General features: G+C 37.7%; 1 protein-coding gene across 1 annotated transcript in view; it reads right to left on the reverse strand.

The window, feature by feature from the left end:
- Positions 1-1667, reverse strand: part of bmf1 (BCL2 modifying factor 1) — a 22420-nt gene extending 20753 nt beyond the window's left edge. Inside the window, exon 1 of the mRNA XM_048192107.1 lies at positions 1494-1667. The gene's annotated coding sequence lies outside the window, so the exon portion shown is untranslated. The remainder of the gene's footprint in view (positions 1-1493) is intronic.
- Between the last annotated feature and the right edge of the window lie 369 nt (positions 1668-2036).

The following is a 2036-nucleotide window of genomic DNA, read 5'->3' on the forward strand; positions in this document are numbered from 1 at the left end:
TGAGTGTAAAAATGACGCTGCAAAAGCAGAGAAACATGCAGCTCCCTCTACCGCTGTGAACACACACACACACACACACACACGACAGTCATTCATGAGCGCAGGATCAGTCCAAAATCAGCCCTGTTCAATCATCAAAGCTACCAAAATTAAACCCACGTCAACTTAACACCAAACCACTAACAAAAAGCATGCTTTCTGGATATGATGAAATATAAAATTGCTGTTCAATAATGTAAATATCTTTAAAATATCATCACAGCACTTTTAGTTGCATTTGTTTTGAGTGTCTTCAATGATGCATATTGCATATTTACTGTACTATACTTATTTACTGCATGTTTTAAGTCATTTTTTTTTCATTAGAGCAATGAAAGTTGGCCAATAAACATAGTGATTTGTCAGTCGCCTCCCATAGAGATCTGTAGCACTACTGACCCAGTGAGAAAACACACACACACACACACACTCGACAGTCATTCATGAGCGCAGGATCCGTCCAAAATCAGCCCTGTTCAATCATCAAAGCTACCAAAATTAAACCCACGTCAACTTAACACCAAACCACTAATAAAAAGTATGCTTTCTGGATATGATAAAATGTAAAAATGCTCTTTGATAATGTAAATATCTTCAAAATACCCTCACAGCATGTTTAGTTGCATTTGTTCAGAGTGTCTTCAATGATGCATATTGCATTTTTACTGTACTTTATGTTTATTATATTGTATTTACTGCATGTTTTAAGTCATTTTTTCATTAGAGCAATCAAAGTTGGCCAATAAACCTAGTGATTTGTCAGTCGCCTCCCATAGAGCTTCTGTAGCACTACTGACCCAGTGAGAAAACACACACACACACACACACACACACACACACACACACACACTATGACTAGATTCAATAACTAAACAACAACAAACCAAAGTACAGGAGAAATTAGTCACTTTAAGCCGTGTTTAGATGTCCTTCTATCCATCATTATCCACATTTGCATTTTATAATGATCTTAAGAGCACTACAGTAGTCCAACTCAACAACACCACTGTGGTCATTATCACTGTTATCTCATCATAAAGTCATTAGAAATGACATCAAATACCAATAAAGAGTGTTTATAGCAGCACTTTAGACTGTCATTATTAATAATAATCAGTAACTCCGAGATTTGAGTGTCTCAAATCCTAGTGAGCATCACAGAAGTTCTAAAAGTCGGTGACTATGAAGGCGGACAAACATGCTGCTGTCTATGTAGGGAGCTCACTAGGGTTTGAGACACCGCCAATGTACCGGTTCACACAAAAACAACAACAACTTCTTCAGTGATTTCATAGCTAATCTTTATAAATGACAACTCACAGTAAATACTCTAAATAAACACGAATTTAATCAACAATAACTGTATTTACACACAATAAAACAGAAAATACCGTGTTATTGCCCTCACTGTACCATGGTACCTCGTTAGAAAGTACTTCATAAACACGTCTTACCAGTGTGTTTGCCTGTCGTCCAGCTCCGTTAAAAGTTCACGTAAAAAAAATCGCGCAAAGTTTAGAAATATAACGTTACGCGCTCTCACAGTGCGCGTCCCCCGGCGGATCACTTCATTCTGCTGTCGGCGCGAGCTGAGCTCGCTCTCGTGTTCCAGCTGCGCGGCCCCGCCTCCTCCTGACGTCACGCACTGTGTGTAAACACACGCACACTCTAAAAGGGACAGCAGCACATTAATGACGTTTCTACTTCAAATTCAGAGGCACTAATGACGTGATTGTTTTAAACACAACATTGGCAAAATGTCAATACACTTGCCAAGTGCACACAGAAATCTATTTTGGTCATGTTTCTATACTGAACAACTATGGAAAGATATTGAAATATTTATTAAAGTTAATATCCAACAAGATACAGTGGTGGTCAGAATTATTGGCACCCTTGGTAAATATGATCAAAGATGACTGTAAAAATAAATCTGCATTGTTTATCCTTTTGATCTTTAATTCATAAAATGAGCAAAAATCTAACCTTTCATTGCA

The sequence above is a fragment of the Megalobrama amblycephala genome, linkage group LG5 (genome assembly GCF_018812025.1).
Source record: "Megalobrama amblycephala isolate DHTTF-2021 linkage group LG5, ASM1881202v1, whole genome shotgun sequence".
Classification (NCBI taxonomy): domain Eukaryota; kingdom Metazoa; phylum Chordata; class Actinopteri; order Cypriniformes; family Xenocyprididae; genus Megalobrama; species Megalobrama amblycephala.